The 20,309-nt window shown below is 43.1% G+C and overlaps 1 protein-coding gene across 10 annotated transcripts in view; it reads left to right on the forward strand.

Annotated features, from left to right (window-relative positions):
• The first annotated feature begins 457 nt into the window (after positions 1-457).
• NACC2 (NACC family member 2) overlaps positions 458-20,309 on the forward strand; it is a 104,825-nt gene continuing 84,973 nt past the window's right edge. For 4 of the 10 annotated variants that reach the window (XM_072124490.1, XM_072124494.1, XM_072124486.1 and 1 more), the window contains exon 1: positions 593-731. The gene's annotated coding sequence lies outside the window, so the exon portion shown is untranslated. Of the gene's footprint in view, positions 732-20,309 lie in introns of all 10 variants that reach the window. The other 6 variants (XM_072124489.1, XM_072124493.1, XM_072124488.1 and 3 more) reach the window with 5 other exon arrangements.

Consider the following 20,309-nt stretch of genomic DNA (forward strand, 5'->3'; position numbering starts at 1 on the left):
TGTGGCATCATCACTTCTTACACAGCACTGTACTTGGTATAGTGGCCATGCTTGGTATTGCGGCACAGGTCAGTTAATCTTAAGCGCCGCTCACTAGATGACCATTTTGTTGATCCAATCAGCGGTGAGGGAACGTCAGACTCCCCACCCGTCGGAGGTAGGATAATGCCCCTTTATATTTGCCATTCAGGGCCATGGGAAAGCTGAATCATGAATATGGATTTCGGTCACCCAGCTTTTCCAGGGCATCAGGCAGAAGTGACAGAATGTGATCTGCAACTTTGTATTATTTTAGTTCTTCACTTTGATGTTTCTTTTTTTTACTCTTTCCAATCCTGTGACTTATTTTTCTGTCTTCTCAAGTTTTTATTATACTTTAAATAAAAATGTAAAATTAAGTTGATCCTAACGTGTTTTGTCCCACTACAGGACCCGCGGACTGTCCCTTTAAATTCCCTGTTGCCATGGAGGGTGAGGTCAGAGAGAGTCCATGTGAGTTGGAATCACTTCCTGCTGCTGCTGTTTGTAGCTGTGAGTCTGGAGACAAGCGCCTGTCTGGGTGCCTGGCGAGGCCTGCCCACCCCTGCCCATCCACAGCCTGGCAGCAGGTACGTCCCTGGCATTACTAATCCTGCGCCTCCTGGGGAAGCCAAGACTTTGCTGGAAGAATGCGGGAAGTTACTCTGATACTTTTGTTGCTGCAGAGCTTGCAATCTAAATCTTAACACAAGGTGATTTTATTCTTTTATTCTTTGCAAAACTTTCCGGACCCCTCCCGTTTTATCCGTATATATATATATATATTATGTCAGATCTCGTGTGTCACGGGTGCGGGTGTCACTTGACACATACAGTACACGGCTACTTACTGTAAGGGCTGGGTTAACCCCCGATGTCCCAGAGCAATGCAAGAAAATGAGTGTGGAGGGTTCGCAGAGTATCGGAAGGCCATGACATGGTTAATACATTTCCATTGAACCCAAATTGTTGATCAGCAATGATTGGTGTCTGCTGCACCTGCTTGTAGTCTGTACAGTGGCGTAGAGAGTCCTGTATGGAACCACCGATGTCTGTGCGGACTCAATGGTTGGACCACAATATGGTAATATTACGGGTTTGTATTACAACATTTATTGATTTAAAGGGGTATTCCAAAAAATGTAAAGGCGTTCTCTATGAAAACTCCTCATGAGTGTCCCCTATACCCCTGAATGGAGCAAATGCTCAAGTATTTGTGGCAAATGTATTCACTTATAGAAGACTTTGAGAAGACACTGTGTATAATCGGCTCAGCTCCTTCTGCTCTATAACATGCTGCCTGCAGATAGGACACTGTGCATAATTTGCTCAGCTTCTCCTGCTCTATAACATGCTGCCTGCAGATAGGACACTATGTAAAATCTGCTCAGCTCTTCCTGCTCTATAACATGCTACTTGCAGATAGGACACTATGTACAATCTGCTCAGCTTCTCCTGCTCTATAACATGCTGCCTGCAGATAGGACACAATGTATAATCTGCTCGGCATCTCCTGCTCTATAACATGCTACTTGCAGATAGGACACTATATACAATCTGCTCAGCTTCTCCTGCTTTATAACATGCTGCCTGCACAGGGGTGGATTAAGACCGCCATGGGCCCTGGGATGTATGAATATTATAGCCCCTACAAGTCTGGAATCACTTCCTACCTAAGGTCCTAGAATCAGCTTCTTGGGAAATGGACGCTGTTTCCTGTCTGTCTGCTTTCAATCTGAGGTTTCAGGACCTTTGGAGGACCTCGAAAGTTCCTGAACTGGCTTACATGTGTATTCAGAGCAGGAACAGATGTACAAAGATTTCATGGGTGAAGGTCCTTCTCTGTATGAAAATTGTTAGGGGTTTGATGGCTATGGGTCCCCTAGAAGGCTTGGGCCCCGGGCTACCGCCTATTTTATAATCCACTACTGTGCCTACAGATTGTACATGGTGTCTTATCTACAGGCAACATGTTATAGAGCAGGAGAAGCTGTGAAGACTGCATATAGTTTCCTATCTGCAGGCAGCATGATATAGAGCAGGAGGTGCTGAGCAGATCGGACACTAGTTACAATCTGCTCCGCTCCTCCTGCTCTATAACATGCTGCCTGCAGATAGGACACTATGTACAATCTGATCAGCACCTCCTGCTCTATAACATGCTGCCTGCAGATAGGACAGTCTACCAAAATCCCCACATCTCTCAATTATCAGAGACGCTTAAAGGGGGTTTCCTGTTGTAGATATTTGTGCCATAAATATCCAACTCTGCCGATAATACTATACATTTCTCTAGTGGGAAACCCCCATAGTGTGACTTGTGGATTAGTTACATCCCTATTTTCTTATAGCTGGAAGACCTCTAGTCTTTATATAAGTGACACACAACCAGGGGTGTAAGTGATAGGATGGCCTGGCGGGGGCGCTGCTGTCTCGGGGTGCCCCCTTTTCTACATACTGTCCTGTTGTACTTGTTACTAGTTACATATTTGAGACAAGAATCATACAGGAAAAAATAGGTGAGTGTCTGACCACAGACCCGGCTCTGCGTTCAGAGTTGCAACACCAAACCATTGCCTGGCTGGTCTGTGGTTTCCTTGGGTTCAGAAAAAGAGAAAACAAAGGATTTTACCTACTACTATAAATGAAAATAATATACACCCATGGATTTAAAGGAAAAGTGAAAAAATTCTGCGTTTCTCCATTTAGCAGTGGTCAGGGCTCTAGTGTCTCTGATACAGAATACACTTATAAATAACTAATAAGGTTTTATCTGCCTTGAGCCACCACTAGGGGGAGCTAAGAGGCTTTACTCTACCTGGATCCGGGGGTTAAATTTTTTTAGATTCTTCAAAAACTAATAAACAATTTTTTTAATTTTCCCTATTAAACTACCAGCCCCCACACCACAGGTAAGGAATAACATGTCCTTTCTAGAATTCCCTCTTTTATGTGAAATTTCGTTTTACCTATAAAACTCCCCTAAACTTGTATTAAAATGAACAGTGAAAAGTCTTATTTTGCTTGAGATGAGTCAAATTTAGAGGCTGCAGGGTTGCTTTCACTTCAGACGCTTCTATTTTTGGTTCTGTAGTACCTCTGGCAAATGTGCTGCTGGTGTCATATTAAAGATAAGAATCCCATCTTTCAGATGGCATCAGGCTTTTGATTCTGTGAGCCACAGAAACACATGCTGTTAAAGACATCATGCAAGCCACAGGTAAAAATCCAAGTCCACCATTTTTGAACTGCCTGTATCCCTGGTTCTTTAACTCCCAGAACCAGAAGCCTAAAGAAATTAGAAAAATTATATTCTTATCTTTTAATATGCCACACAAAGCATGTTTCTAGCGTGTATACAAGTGAAGATGGAGGCGTTTCATGTGACTCTCCCCCTGCAGAATCTACGACTCTCCCTGACTCTTCTCTGCTCCTTGTTACATGACTTTGGAGGAGATTTTTTTTTCTTTTTATAGATAAATGGGTGAGATTTTCCATAAAGGATATATTTTGTACCCGGCCTGAGTTTGGTGCTCCTTTGGTGGGGTAAAAGTTGGTGACTATTTCCCTTTAAATGTTTTAATAAATTGCAACGGACACGCTAAGGGGCAAAAATCTATATATTCCCCACATTTCTAGAGCTGTCTCTCCAGTCTCTTGGACTTCTGATCCCATGGGACTTGAAGAGTTGACGTCACATTTGGGCGAGAATTATTAGTAGTGTCTGATAGCCGGGCTGTTCTAGTTGCTCATGGCAATTAATTAGAGTTCAGCTTTCATTTTATAAACGGCTCTGAGGAAACGAAAGCTGAGTTCTGATTGGTTGCCATGGGCAACTAAAACAGTTCTGATAAATCTCCCCCAATGTGTCTGAAAGCAGAAGTGTCTGAGAGCAGAATTATTCTAGTTGCCCAGGGCAACCTATCAAAGCTCAGCTTTCATTTTCCCATGGCTGTTGATAAAATTAAAGCTGAGCTCTGATTGGTTTCCATGGGCAACTAGAACAGTTTTACCTCAGAAACTTGATAAATCTCGCTGATTTGAGGGAGATTCATTATGGCTTCTCCACCTGTTTCCTGGATGAGAAACCACATGAATCTCCCCGTTCCTGACAATCTCCGACCCAAATGCCACTTTAGGTGTGTTGGGGCGGAGACCTGAGCAGGCGCGTACATGCGTCCCGTCACATTTACTATAGTTTCTGCCGTAAAACCAGCGGGGGCTATAGCAAAAAAAATTTTGAAACGCAACACAACAGCTGAGGAGAAGAGATTTGCTTAATTACACTGCTGTTAACGTGTGTTTACAAATCACAATGTAAACGGCGTGTGCGAATTCTATGTTAACATGATGTTAACCAAACAAACACATTAGCGCAATGTTAATGCCTGTGTTAACATTTGTAAACGCTAATGTTCACGGCCATGTAATTAGGCTAATCTCCTCCCCTCAGCTGCTGTATTGCATTTCTAATGTAAAGGCCGCGTGTGAACGTGCGCCAATATATTGCAGTCTGACAACATAGAAAAGAGGAGTTGTCAAACCGGTTCGTATCTCCACTAAGAAATAAGCACTATTTCTCCTATTTTCTGCCCCACTTTCCGATAAATGATTGGGTGTCCGCCCCCGGTGCTGGGGAACGGCGAGTACAACATGTCACCTTTAAATCATATTTGCTGTTCTGTAATCTGCATTATTCAGACTTTTGCTTATCCTGAGAAGAAAGTCTGGAGACGAGTACTTGATGTTCCCCGTGTAAAGCGCTCTCCTCCAGATTACTCTAAGTGGAGCCTCCATTACATGCTGACTCATCATCTGCATACTGCTGGTGTGTGCCTTCCTTTTAAAAGGCATTTATGTTGTGTTGTGGGCAGCGATGTGCCCGTCTGCCTGCCAAGCGGGTATCTTGTGTATTGAGTAATTGATGATCTATCACATTGTTTTATCTATTCTTTTTTTTGAAAGCTAAAATATTAAACAGCAGTGAAAGTTTAGCGTCAGTAAAACCAAACCCCAAGTCCGACTTAAGTTTGTTTGGGAGGAACTTTTCTGCGCTCTGAACGAATTTTCTCGGGTGCATCTCTACAATTTTTAAAAAAAAATTTCTTACATGTTGCCATGCCACGTTTTTTTTTGGATTATTTTTGGAGCAGGTTATACATATAATTGAATACTGGAACATCATGCCAAGTAAAATAGTTTGTTATTGTATATATGTGATATTGCTCTAGATTTCCCACAAACCCATCTTTAACTCGTACAGTCTTAAACTAATCTCTTCTTTTTGGAATTTTCTATTTTATGTGAAATCTAACTTAAAATTCATGTGAAAATGAGTAGAAAAGAGTCATATTTTACCTGAGTTGAGTCACTTTAATAAGCTGAAGGGGAGCATCAGTTAAGATACCTCTGTCTTCTGCCCTATAGTATCTAGAAAGAAATGCTCTGGTGTGTGAAAGGTAAGAATCTCAACTTGTAGACTGCATCAGGATTGTGGTTCTGTGAGCTACAGAACCGGAGATACAGGCAGCTATGTCTTTAACTACCTGTATCCCCGGTTCTGTGGCTGACTGTGATTCAGTCTGAGACCCCTTGCACACAAACATATTTTTTTGGCGGTGCTAGCTGTACTGTAATGTTTTCATATGGCTAGCACAATGCCACATTGACTTGTATAGCAAATACGGTCATTTATTTGAATAGCTGTATTTCCCACGGCAGCGTATGTGACCCAGGCGATCGCACTGCATAAGATAGTCCTAGCTTTGGACCGATACAACTCTGCTTCTAATAGAGAGGGGAATGGTTAGGGGTGCTCTCTCTCCCTCCTTTCTCCACTCAACAATGTGCTATGGCCAGAATATGGCCCAATTAATCACCTGTCGTGTGCAAGGAAATTAAAAGATGAGAATTTCTAAAAGATCAGATTCTTATCTGTTACATGACACCAGCAGCATGTTTGTAGGTGCTATGGATCCAAAGATAGGGGCGCCTGAATGACTCTCCTGCTGCAGCCTCTAACTTTGACTCCTCTCGGATAAAATATGACTCTTCTCTGCTCATATGACTTTGTAGGAGATTTTTTTTTTATATATATATATAGATATGAGATTCCACATAAGAAATTGAATTCTAGAAAGGTTATTTCATACCCTACCTGAAGGGCTGCGCTAGCAACGAGGTCCCTTTTAAGTAGATATTGCTCATTTTCAACGTTGTTCTTTTTGGTTTTGTTTGTGGTATTGTTGGATTATTTAGATATTTTGGCGCTATTTGCATTTTTCTACCCAGAATACAAAAGCTCTAACCAAGATTTTACCCTTACAATAGATATTCATAGTAAAATCTCCCGGGGGTCACCCTTTTTACCTCCGGGATCCCCTTTCACCCTGCGGTTTCACTTTCGGCCGCTGATATTATGCTGACGTTGCTTTATATATCCCCCCCCCCTTCATATATATGTGACGTCCTTTCGAGATCCGTCCTCTGTCCTGCCAAAATACAATCATTATGCGGCGAAAAATTTTGCTCCAGCGAACGGCAAAATACATTACAGAAACAATCCAGAAATTAGGACTGAACAATGTTCTAGTTTTCAGCCTCATATTCCAGGGGCTGTAATCATCATCCTGCAGAGCGCAGCGGCAGGGGCTCAGTTTATACGGAAACCCACTGCGAATGTTATAGTCTGAGTCTGAGGATTAGATGCAGAGGGAAGCGCGATGTGCTGCGGCCGTGCACATGAACGCTGTGAATTTTTCATCGCCATAAACCATTGTTACTGATGAGACGGATAAGGATTGCATTTTGCTTAGGTCGGCTTTATTTGGCGCGAAGACTACTGGGATTATTAGACATTATTGGGTAGAGTAGTGGTCAAATGGTCCCGGTTTTGGCGCAGTACCGGAAATCCTACATTCATATAGCAAAGGATTCCAAAGGCACGAACTATAGTCTGATAATTGGAATTGAAGGGGTTGTCTCATTTAGCCATATAGGTCTCTGGGCCCCTGATCTGGGCCAAGTATGGCAGACCATGATTGGTGGTAGAGAAGGTTTCGTCATCATGACACCCACCACTGTAACAAAAATGGTGCCAAATAACCTGAGGGGGTTCAGTACTTGAGGATTCCCTTACAATAAGACCAGTACTATAAAAAGTACATCATGGTTTAGGGGCCTGGTACATATTTTGTGATGGATGGGCATGGCATGGGGGGGGGGGGGGTTACTGTATTTTATTGGTTTTGCTTCTAGTTCCAAATTTTTCTTAACATAGGATGAATATCCTCTCCAGAACCTCATGGTCATAACATCAAAGATTCTGGAACCAGCAATACTTCTCGCCCACCTCCTTCTCCAGGTTCCAGGATATGGATAGTTTTTCGTTGACTTTTTGGTCCCAGAGGAGGATCCTGGTTAAAAAGTACTTGTAAAGGGATATGCTTGACAAAAAGAGGTTAGCCCCTTCCTGTGTTCTGGATGAGGGGGCATAGATCTTGACCATACCTAAGCCTGGTGAAAGTCAAGAAGAAATCGACCTTTATGGACTATGGAGGTCTACTGGATAGTACCCGTTCCCAAATGAACGTCAGACCATTGTTGCTCACAAATTCTTAAAAGAAATCTAGCAATAAATTCAAACTAGATAGACCAGGGACACTTACAGGCATCATGATTGTGGTCACTTTATTATATTTGTTATCGTTGGCCTCCATTCTGCTAAAAATCAACTTTTAAAATTATGCTAATGAGCCTGAAGGGCTTTACAAGGTGTTACCATATCCCCTCCTTGCTGCAGCTTCACAGGCTGTTAAACTGTTTCCAGTCCACCTGCCTGATGTGATCTCACAGTGCTCCTACACAGTGTACCAGTCTATGAAGCTGCATCATGGAGGAGCCTTGGTAACAACCCCCTAGAGCCCTTCTGCCTCATTTGCATGATTATAAAAATAGATTTTTAGAAGGAAGGAGGCCATCGATAAGTGCCCCTGGTTTATCCATATTTCATTTTGAATTATTCTGAGTAAGAATTATTCAGCATTCTGACTTGGTGAATATATTGTTAAGGGTTAACACTGTAAAGAACTTTTTAATTAATGAACATAATGATGGGTAAGCAAGAAAGACGAGCGCGTTACTGTAGCTGTTTTCCCACCTTAACATCTTAAAATAAACCTGACATCGTACTCCTATTTGTAGACTCACTTTTTTGGAGACGTCAGGCTGTCATCTATCAGATTTGGAGAAAATAGATATTGTGGAGCGATCCTGACAATTGTGAGAGACCCAAGTCTGGACGTCTGATTCTTGACTACTTTCTAGCAGTCGCATCATGAAAAGTGAATATAATCCTTATGGTGAGAGTCACGCTCACGACTCTTTCATCACTCTGCAAACTGAAGTATGACCAAAGTCTTGAATCCTACTTAAAGGGGTTATCCAAACGTTAGAATTTCAGAGATTAAAGGACATCTACCACCAGGATGAAAGACTGAATGCAAATGAGGCTCCAGACTCCATTAACCCCTAGGGAGCCTGGAGCTCCTCAGGCTCATTTGCATACAGTCCTTCATTTTGGTGGTAGATTCCCTTTAATCAGAGCTGTGTGTTATAATGAAACGTGCACCTGTGTGATATCGCATGATCGGGGATGTACGGAGCTGTGGACCTGGGTGACCTCACATAACCAGGGATAAATGGAACCATGCACCTGTGTGACATAACATGATCAGGGATATAACGAGCCGTGCACCTGTGTGACAATACATGATCGGGGATATAACAAGCTGTGCACCTGTGTGAGATCACATGACCAGGGATATAACGAGCCGTGCACCTGTGTGACATCACATGATCAGAGATATAACGAGCCGTGCACCTGTGTGACAATACATGATCGGGTATATAACGAGCCGTGCACCAGTGTGACATCACATGATCAGGGATATAACGAGCCGTGCACCTGTGTGACAATACATGATCGGGGATATAACAAGCTGTGCACCTGTGTGAGATCACAAGACCAGGGATATAAGGAACCGTGTACCTATTTGACATCCCATGACTAGGGATATAAGGGGCCTTGCATCTGTTTGACATCACATGACCAGGGATATAAGGGGCCGTGCACCCCCGCAGTAAAATAAATAGGGGGTTCAGGAGGCCCTATTGTTGACGCATGGCATAGGTAACCCACTAACTCATTTGCCCCCGATTATAGTCAGTGGGTCCCCCATCCTCAGCTTATTGTCATGAGGCCCATCTAACTGCACATATCACAGGGACCCACTACGTGTTTTTCAGCTTTTGGCGAATGTTAACAAAAAATATGTAAAAACAAGAATAAGTGCTAATAATATTTAGAAAATCTGCGAAAAACTGTGCTGCGTTTTGTGCTGATTAAGCCATCCTTCCGCTGCCTTCTTCCTCGGGGTGTTATGTTCTGTATCGACTGCTTGATAATGCCAGGCACATAGTCTGCCATTTATTTATGGTAATCTTACTGCTCAGCAGAACCATTAGCTTCTACACGCTAGAAAATGCCAAGGAATAAAGGGCCTCGTGTATAGAACGTTCTGAACATTTATGGAAAAAAATAAAGTGATTCCCTCTCTTAAGGAAGTTCTCTGTCTAAATGTGTTTCAATAAAAATCTGATTAATAAGGCGGCATTCGAGTCCTCGCTGCCAAGTTGTTCTTGTCCGTCTTTGCCAGTACAGGCAGTCCCCGGGTTACATACAAGATAGGGTCTGGAGGTTTGTTCTTAAGTTGAATTTGTATGTAAGTCGAAACTGTATGTTTTATAATGGAAGTTCTAGACAATTTTTTTTCTTTTGCCCCAGTGACAATTGGAGTTTCAAAATTTTTGGTGTAATTGGACCAAGAATTATCAATAAAGCTTCATTACAGACATCTTACAGCTGATCATTGCAGTCTGGGACTATAGTAAAGCTTCCAGAGAGCTTCACCAGAGGTCACAGGGGGCAGAGGGGTCCGTCTGTAACTATGGGTTGTCTGTAAGTCGGGTGTCCTTAAGTAGGGGACCGCCTGTAGTGGTAATTTGATGTTAAGCAGGAGACTGGTTGCTGTGGGTGTTCAGGCCTTCAACCAGTTGGGATAGCCACCGGATTTGAGATGGGTGTCTGAGGAGTTTATCCTGGAATATAGAATTATATTTCACAGTCCTGCTGCTACTAACAGCATACACGATGGTATGTGCAACACCCCTGCCAATGCACGGGCAAGGTGGTAGTTGCAAATGTAGCCCTCTCCATGTCAGGAGCTGTTAGGGAGATTAACCTTTCTAAGAGGTCTCTAAGTATTGGAGAACTTAGTAATTGCAGCTGTAGACACTGCCTGGTAAGGCAAGAGTTAATGTTGTGAGATGTTACTGTGCAATTATGTTCTTGTAAAACAAACTGGAAGCTGATTGGAGGAGTATACTTTATATACTCACCTGACCAGGGGAGTATATAAACCCCTGGTGGACGGAAGCACGTGGTCTTTAGTCATGGTCTTCTAAGAGAACCAGACCTCATGGTCTGTCTGCCACAGCCACTGTCCTAATTCCAGGAACTGTGGGTGCCTCAGGCCATCGCCTAGCACCAGGGGCAAGTCCGGAGACTTAAGCCCAAAGCTACCCAGACTCCGTTCCATCTGTAGCAGCCCAGCCTGAATCTACTACCAGGCTGCGTGTAACCTTCCTGTGGACCATCTCTCCATCACTCTTCCAGCTTGTGACTCTGCTGTTAATTGTTTGGCCATTGCCTGCTGTTAAATAAGGAACTGTAAGTTGATTTGCACAATGTTGCCTCCGTCTGATCCCTGGATACAGCTGTTACCACCACGGGCTTCCCCATCCATTACCAGGGACTTATCTTACAGACGCTCAGGGGTTGCCCCAGGGAGAAGCCACTGCATCAGCCTCTCCCTCCGTGTTACCTGCACACACCACCTGCTGTAGGACAGCCCTCCAGTCCCCGTACCAAGCACCGTGACATCAGCCACTCCGGTATTCTGGGCCCTGGCTGCCTCCAGGCCCCAAGAAAAGGCTAGGCCCCGATGGGGGATGTTGCATATGATTACACATCTCTCTAGGGGGCACAACATAATACTGCCTGCAGAGAGCACAGAGCACAACAGTGTGAGACACTACAATCCTGGATCTATATTTTACATTCCTGCTGCTACTAACAGCGCCCGTCCCTCCCCCTTATCCATCAGGCCACATGCTTTACTCAGAATCTGGCCCAGGTGAGCCCATGGTAGTGTGCATTAAAGTTAACACTGAATGCAGAAAGCTCATACCACAACAGTGTGAAAAACTACAATCCTACAACTACAATAGATTAATATTTCACAGTCCTGCTGCTGCTAACAACTTACACAAAGGTCTGATTACACAGATCTCCTGGGACACTACCGAAGGCCCCATGGCACATGACCATATTGGGGGTGATAATTGGTGCAGCCAGATAAGCACAGAGCACAACAGTGTGAGAGACTACAATCCTGGAGTATAGATCCATATTTCATAGTTCTGCTCCTACTAACAACCTACACAACGGTCTGATTACACAGCTCTCCAGTGATAATACCTGAAACTGACTAGTTGTAGGAACAGCTGCTGAAAGTAGTGGGTCACAGGAATCCAGACTGGAGACGTTTGCAAAATTAGGGGTTATAACCTTTGGGACCGATACAGCATATTCTGTGGATCTTTGATAAGACCATCAGTCTGGATCGTGGCTACATTGGCAGTTGCCATATTTTAACTTTGCAAACATTCAAGCTGCAGTATTAATCAGATTTTTATAACATCCCACTATTAATGAGTATCTGCGGCACCTTGTCCCTAATATTTAAGTGGGCCTGAGGGTCCTCTATTATATAATTAGACCTCTGTATACCTGCATTAGGTACCTCCTCCAAATATCCTGGCCTCTAGGAGTCTGCGCCCTATCCCTGCAATATACTGTGTTGGGACAGGGCGCGTTATTGTCTTGGACAAGGGCAGTATTTCACAAGGCGGCTGGGGCTCGCTACGGTAAGACATGTCATGTTACGGGAAGTCGTGTTTGTTTTGGCGCTGAATAATAAGACGTTTGACAGGCAGTGTGCACAGAAGTAAATTGACTCGATTTTACGGTGACGCCATTGGTAAAAAATGCCCTCCATTTATCTCCATGGTCGGTACGTTATATCAAGTGCAACACTAGCTCCGGCAGAGGGAAGTGTGATATATGAGCGGACAATGCCCTTCACAGCTCTGCAGTCCCCGGACGCCAGTCTCTCTCTACCACGGTGAGATATTGGATGGGAAAAGGTAAAGGGCTGTGTCTTCTCGTCATGTATTTCTCTTATTTAAAGGGGTAAACCAGAAAATATGAGAATTTTTCATTTAAATTTTAAGTTTACTCACATACTTCTCCCCCTTCTGACTTTCTCCAGTTTTTATATACGTGAACCGGTTCAGAAACCAAGAAACACACCATTTGGTAACTGAGCACACCAGACTGTGACTGAGGGGGTTGGAACTCTGTAGTACACCAGCGTTTATCCAGCCCCCTAATCACATGACACACTGATGCATCTACTATTGAGACACGGAGACTACGTCAGTCCATCATGTGACTGGAGGGCTGGATTAATGGTGGTGTACTGCAGATATCCAGCCCCCTCAGTCACAGGTAGTGTCTCAGGTTGCCTTTAGGTCAGTCCCTTCTATAAGCAGAGTCTCTATGAATCCTAAATGATGCAGCTTTATCTACCTGCCTCCTGCTTGTGATGAATGATTTCCTTTCAGCTCTTATAAGCAGGAGGCAAGGGGAGTCATGTTAACATGGAAGAGGCAACAATTACATTGACGGGAATTTTTCTGATGCTTTTTTTTTTTTTTCATACCTACACCTGCAGCCAAAACTAGGGGTCATCATTTTACACCTGGAGGTGGTTCTCTGCGACAAGATGATGTAATGGCTGATAATTTGGATATCTTTGAGAGGGGCCTGGATGTCTTTCTGGAGAGCAAAAATTAGGGTTTTTTTTTATTGGACTTGATGGGGTTTGGTTCTCAATGGTAAGTCCTCATCATACAACACTTCTCTCCTCTTATTTTGATTTACAGTAGTAACAAAGTGAGCGAGATTTACAAAATCCCATTTGCCTGCTGCGCTACGGGTTGTAATCCTGTGCCCCATGTCGCCTAAAAAAGTTTTCTCCTATATTTTGATGTGTTTCACTAATGACTTCATTGCACCTATCTGATAGCAGTGCACCCTCTCCATAGCATAGTATTAGTGCCCCCAGGGGTCCGGATGTCAAATGAATATTTCATCGCTGACTAAGTCTCCACGGATTATTACCATGTACCTCCGTGCGATTATTCAGGCTTCCGGTCACATCCGTGCTCCACTTTTAATATGGTACAAAATGTAATGATCCTCCGACTCATTTCTTATTTTAAAGTTCTATCAACTTGGCGTGCGAGTTACTTTATCATAATTTATGAAATCATACGGACGCTTATTAGACTAGAAAGACCGTGCTTCCTTCTTCTTAAAAATGGCGCCACTCTGGTAGTGCAGCTTGGCTCCCTTGAAGTAATTGCGGTTAGGCTGCAATGTCACATGCCACCTGTGCAAAAGTGTGGCGCTGTTTTTTTTGGGGAAAAAAAAGCAATAATTTGCTCATCATGAGCGACCACTTTCCATTTGAAAACCTACTCCTTCATGGACTGTATTTCTGTTTAATCCTTTTACCACTTGAAAGAAACATAGTGCTGCTCATCCTGTGCCTCCTGGTTCAGGATGCTTGCAGTAATCGTGTAACTAGCAGCAGCTTTGGCAGAGCAAGAACAATTTCATAGATTCGCGTAGAAACCGATGGGACCCGTTAAAGGCCATTTTGCCTCATGTGTTTAGTAATGTACATGTATGTAAAGGTTGCCGTTTTTTTTCACATCCATGATTTTTCACTGAACCTATTTTGGCTTAGGTACACGTACTGATTGGTTTACACTTCCTGAGGTGTAAAAAAAGACCACTGAAAAAAATTGGTCAGTAAGACATCCGTGAAAAATCACTGACGCTACTGAGCGGAAAACCGAACTGTATGTGTCCATAGGCCAAAATGGGTTCAGGGAAAAATCACTAATGTGAAAAAAAACGCCAATGTATAACCATCTGAAGGCTACATTCACACTAACGTATGCCCACTGAGCCGTTGCACGGGGGGCATGCGTTCACGGCGAAGGAGAGGAGGGGTGACCACCCCCCCCTCTCCATAGAGATACTTGGCGCCGTAATACGGGGAAAGATGGGACATGTCCTATAGTTCCCCCGGAAACAGAGCAGTACGGTGCCGCACGTGTGCTCCCATTGCCGGCCTGTGGAGGGCGTATATATATGGGCGCTAGCTAGCGGCCGTATAAAAATCCCCCAACGGTCGTGTGAATGTAGCCTTAGTGTGGCGGGCAGGATGTTAAGTAATTTATCAATACACATCTATTACAACTTTTGCTCCGCTTTCTTGATCTATGAAGTGAATCCTCCTGTCTATTACCTCATCAGCCCGACATTCCTGTCCATAACATGGCCGCAGATGGAGGGTCATGTGATCTGTTCATGAACAATCCCAATTGATAATATTCATGAATATAAGATCAAGGTCCTGCCAGGGTGATCATGGACAGTAAGAGATCACATGACCCTCCAATCTGCGGCGATTTTATGGTCCGTAATGTCTGGCTGATGAGGTAAAAGACAGGAGACTTCAGTTCACATATCAATAAATCAAAGCAGATGTAAAATAGAAGTATATTGGTAAATTCTCCCACACTTACATACACATTACAATTTGGCAAGCTATGTGCAGCGCTGCGTAATCTGTGTGCGCTATATAAATAAGGAATTATTATTATTATTACAAAATACATGAGGTAAAGTGGCCAGCCCCTTTAAGTGCACCCAAGATGCAGTCTATTCTCTGGATGTTTTATGTATCTGTCCAACCATCCTGAACTTCCTGGTTAATAACTAGAATTCCATTAGTGCAGTGTACACTGACACTTAAACAGGCAAAGTTTTATGAGAGCAGAAATTTGGATGAAACCCAATACGGGCAAAGCGTTGGCTGCCAAGATGAGGCAGATGTATGGACGGCATTGATATGTCCTATTGCTCCCTGTCCGTGTGGCAGCGTTTTCCACTTTTACGTGCTTGGTCAGTGACTATTGCAGTAAATGGCTGGTGTTTCTTCTCAGATGTGATTCAGCTATGGCTCAGCACAATAACATCCAGTGTGAGGTGAGGACGACTTCTGAGAACAATCGTCCTCATCATGAGACGCGCAGCTCCCTCCTCCTTCCCTGGAACCTGAAGGAACACGGTTTTCACATGTCATCTCAACACATTTTTTTTTTCAGAGATTTAGACTACACCTTTAGGTGCACTTAAAGGCGTTTGTATAATATCCTCGAGTTCTGTGCTACATTGATATCTATGGGATCTCTAGGATTGGCTGTTCTATAAGCCTCCCTTTTTATCTGTATTTTGTAATATGTATTTTGTGCATATAAAATCTCCTCCAAAGTCAGGCAAATATGACTCTTCTCAATCAATTTTCACATGAGATGAGGCACCTAGAAACAAGTTTTTTGTGTCATAGTAAAGATATAAAGATCGCATCTTTCACATCCAATCAAGCATATGGTTCTCTGAGCTACAGAACTGGACTTACAAGTAGTTTAAAAATCGGCAGGAACTGGATCTTTATCTGCAGCTCACATTTCCAAACATGTCTTTAACAGTCTCTCTGGTTCTGTAGCTCACAAAACCATAAGTGATCTGAAAGATAAGATTCTTAGCTTTTATATGATGCCAGGAGCATGTTTCTGGATGCTATAGAACTGAAGATAGGGGGAGCTTAGAAAACACTTCTCCTGCAACCACTAAACTTGACTTGTCTAATGTAAAAAATTAAGAAGTGTCATATTTTCATGACTTGGGTAAGGAGGAACTTTTCCTACATGACATTGTTTTACATGGGAAATCAAAACCAGGTGTCGGCCCCACAAAACTGATATTGTGGTTAAGTCAAAGTTCGTTACTGTCAAACTCATGGATTCTGTAGAATTATATATGAAATGATTATTATGTGAAGTGTAGACTTTTGTATGAAGGGCTGCAGACAGCTTACTGCTCACAAAGTATAGCGCCAAAGTATAGCGTCTAGTGGCTGTACTTGGTATTGCAACTCAGTCCTATTTGCTGTATACGTGACATCACAGATCAGTGAGTGCAGAAATCACTTTTGGCATTTTGTCGGACCCCCCTTCCACCACCTACACATTTTAATATCCCTCTAATAATTGCCCATCTATTGTACTTGCAGAACCCGTCATACACTGTACGTGTTTATTCGGCCAGTTGGATTGGGACGCGTCTCCTGACCCGAGGATGTTGTCTTCACACGACGAAATTGTGCGCCTTCTGCACAGAGATCTTTTTTTAGGTTGATTATAAATAGACTAATGTAAAGGTTTGTGGAGCATATGTGCTAATCCGAGGAGCAGCCCGGGAGAATCAAACAATGAGGTCTCTGTACGGAGCCATACAAGAGGGTGCACAGCCGGGAACTACTGTATTTCCTTATTGGTTTGGATAGTTCCCTGATTCTTAACCCTTTCTCTTGTTCATGTACTTTATATTTGAGAATAAAAGAACTTCCTCCAAGTTTTATGCGATACAACAATCTCCTATATCAGAATGAACTATTACACTGCTCATCCTGATCCTCCTGGTTTATGGGTAGAATACAAGTTAAAGTAATGTGAATGTCTTAGCAAGTTTGACCGTGCAGACTGTATCCAGCGTTTGGTATTGTCCCTGTGAAATTTGTTTTATATTCCAGGATTGTACTGGGGTATATTTTCACACTGCTGTGCTCTGTGCTCTCTGCAGCCATTGTTGGGTATTGTCCCTGGAGAGATGTGTTCGGAAACTTTTGTGTATGTTTGTAGCGGCAGGACTGTGAAATTTGTTTTATATTGTAGGATTGTACTGGGGGTGTATCCTCACACTGCTGTGCTCTGTGCTCTCTGCAACCAGTAATGGGCATTGTTCCTAGTGAGATGTGTTATGAAACCTTTGTGTATGTTTGTAGCAGCAGGGTGTGAAATTTGTTTTATATTGTAGGATTGTACTGGGGGTGTATCCTCACACTGCTGTGCTCTGTGCTCTCTGCAACCAGTAATGGGCATTGTTCCTAGTGAGATGTGTTATGAAACCTTTGTGTATGTTTGTAGCAGCAGGGTGTGAAATTTGTTTTATATTGTAGGATTGTACTGTGGGTGTAACCTTTTGTGTATGTTGTTGTTAGCAGCAGGACACCAGCATGTAAGTGTGCTTAGTTTATAATCCTCAATCCTGGTCGTAGATTTCCTTTTAAGGCCGCAGGCCTGGATGTGACCCCCTGCACCCCCTCCACCACAGACTGTACCTCTCTGTGCTTTTCTAGCTATAAGGAAGGGGCGGTCTGGCACCAGTACTTCTTAGTCATATATTTGTCCTATGACGGGGCATTTGTCTACTGGACGCTGTGATTTGACCATGTATGAAACCTTATATTCGTAAAGACTCGTTGAGAAATTGCCCCAAATTACACAATAATTCGATATTTAACATGACAGTTGCAAAACCGTTGATGTCAAGTTATTGAGTCATTTGCATCGAAAAAAAAAAATACAATAAAAGCAAAAACAAAGAATTAATAAACTTTTTGATACTTGTCTATTCTAAAGTCTCATTGAATATGCAAAAACTGCATATCCCCAAGGAACCTGTCCACTCCTGGGTCACCGTATTTTTCAGACTATAAGGCGCACAAAAAATCCTTTGATTTTCTCAGAAATCAAAGGTGTGCCTTATAGTCCAGTGTGCCTTATATATGAACCGCACTTACAGACAACAGCTGCCTTCAACTGTGCACAGGTCTGCCACCTGCTGGTCATTAATCCTTATAATCATTATAGTCGCATTATAGTCCAGTGCGCCTTCTATATGAACCTAGATATTTTAGCAGGAATTTATTTATGGTGCGCCTTATACTCTGGTGAGCCTTATAGTCCAAAAAATACTGTACTTCCTAAATATACCAGTGGGAGCATCCTGCATCACAAGAATGTCTGTCTTGAGAAAAGATGTAGTCTGAATGCAGGGAAATGTTAGTTTTTACTCCTATGCAAATGAAATGTAAGTGCGCGGTGGGTGTGGCCATTAGCTCTGTGGCACCTCTCTTAGTTTTGGCAGAGCAGATGACGGTCAATCCAGGTTGAGTAGGAGATGCTGAGCAGCTTTGGAGGATCCAGAATGCATCTGCCTTTTCATTTCACTCGGAATTGTGTAATGCTGACTTTCTCCTGCGGAGGCGCTGCAGGTAAATGAAACACTTACTAACAAGTTCTGTAGATTACACCTGATCTTAGCTGTGGTTAATCTATTTTTGGGGGCCTTGTAATGTATATAGCTACCATTGTGCCATTCAAATCAAGTGTAAACCTGCAGTACCAGATATGGCCCCCGGGCAAGAGGGGGCGCAGCCTCTGTAAGTAATCTCATCCCTCTCATTGGAAGCGTACTGTCAGTGATCCGCTGTGCCCTTATTCCCGGCTTTCGGAAAGTTAAGATATTTCTGCAGGTTTAAACAACAGGACATTTACTTATGCAAATGTCTTCCATCTGGCAGGGTTATAATTGACATTGATTGGTTGCACCAGCTTTGTGTCCATGAATATGCAGATGCCTCATTTTTACAGAGCTGTATTTTATTTTTATCGATAAATAAAAGGAGTTTATTGCACCTAAAATTAGATAGGAAAGAGTACATATGCTTTATGACTGCCATATCATACACCACAGAAATATTAGGATCTATAAATATCCCATGACGGATACAAGACGTTCTGCCCTGTATGAAGATCTCCAAATTAAGGGGAAAGAGAGTTTGTCTCACGTTTCGGCTTTTGCCCAATCGATTTAGTCTTTGGGCGCTTAGTGGGTTCAACTGGACCCATAATTGTGGGTTCAACTGGACCCACATTGTACAGAAGACCCAAATAATAACAGTCTTGGCTGTATTGTATGTATACCCATAGGCTATAACCCCTTGTATATAGTCACTTGGCACGTGTGGCCACCCTCATGGTGACTACTACGTCTAAAGATGGTTGAGATTCCTCCAAAATCCTCCGGAGACATTTATGGAGTGGACCCCTGATGGACTGCGTGACGTGCACTTGTTTTTGCCTTTGGGTTTATTGTCACAGTGGTGCAAATTTGACCCCTGGCACCTCCATTGATCACGACCATGGAAGTCCTAAGTCCCTCTGATGGGTGGAGTTGGGTGCATCCATTCCTCTCTATGGGGCTGTCGGAGATTGCCATATGCTCTGTAGAGATATAGGTAGTGTCCCCGAACCTACTTTATTTAGTCCCAATACAGGCGGTCCCCTACTTAAGAACACCCAACTTACAGACGACCCCTAGTTACAAATGGACCTCTAGATGTTGGTAATCTACTGTACTTTAGCCTTAGGTTACAATGATCAGCCGTAACAGTTATCAAATGTTTCTGCAATGAAGCTTTATTGTTAATCCTGGTTCTTATGACAATCCAACATTTTTAAAATGGCTGGGGTTACAACTATAAAATATACAGTTCTGACTTGCCTACATACAAATTCAACTTAAGAACAAAACTACAGAACCCATCTTGTATGTAACACGGGGACTGCCTGTAGTCAGATTCCACCTCTCTATTATCCCCTATTCTGTGCAACCTCTTGGAAGCCTCTGGCCCACATGTGGCAGTGAGGGACCCTTCAGACAGTTATGGCCCCCCTACAGGCAGCGGTCAATGCCAATTTGGTCTTTGTCCGCCATTTTAATGGTTTTATAGATTAACCAAATACAATAGTTCACCCCCCACCCTATAGAATATGAGAAAATTCAGAATCTACTCAAGTCTTGAAAATGGGAATGGGGTCCCTGGTGGTTAGGACTGTGATGGTGTAGTCAAAAATAGTGATATTGCTTTGGGGCCATCCCTCCATCTTGGACATATTTCAGGGTGGGGGAGGATTGAAGAATATTCCTATATCTTGTATAGGACCGGGTGACAACCCAGGTAGCTAATGTAATGGCTGCTATTAACAGTTGTCGCCCACCCCCTATTCTTCATGTTGCAGGTAGGTGGTTATAGAGTTGCTGTACCTGATGAGACTTCTAGTTC

This window comes from Engystomops pustulosus, chromosome 9 (genome assembly GCF_040894005.1).
Source record: "Engystomops pustulosus chromosome 9, aEngPut4.maternal, whole genome shotgun sequence".
Lineage (NCBI taxonomy): Eukaryota > Metazoa > Chordata > Amphibia > Anura > Leptodactylidae > Engystomops > Engystomops pustulosus.